Below are 224 nucleotides of genomic sequence, written 5' to 3'. Positions count from 1 at the left end.
GCAACCATGAGTCATACCCAGCGCTGAATCTGGCCCGTCCATGCGCTCAACATAGGGAGCAGCCAAGGCATGCCTTTGAACCAAGCATCTACTCCATGGCCTCCCTGCACACAAGCAGAGATGAGATGAGACCTCACGCACGCACGCGTATATCAAATGAAAAAGAAGAATAAGCAAAGGGGAGGAGACGATGGGTGCACTCACGCATCAGACGCTCCTCTTGG

This window comes from Triticum dicoccoides, chromosome 2B (genome assembly GCF_002162155.2).
Source record: "Triticum dicoccoides isolate Atlit2015 ecotype Zavitan chromosome 2B, WEW_v2.0, whole genome shotgun sequence".
Classification (NCBI taxonomy): Eukaryota; Viridiplantae; Streptophyta; class Magnoliopsida; order Poales; family Poaceae; genus Triticum; species Triticum dicoccoides.
Note: the sequence above shows the minus strand (reverse complement) of the source record.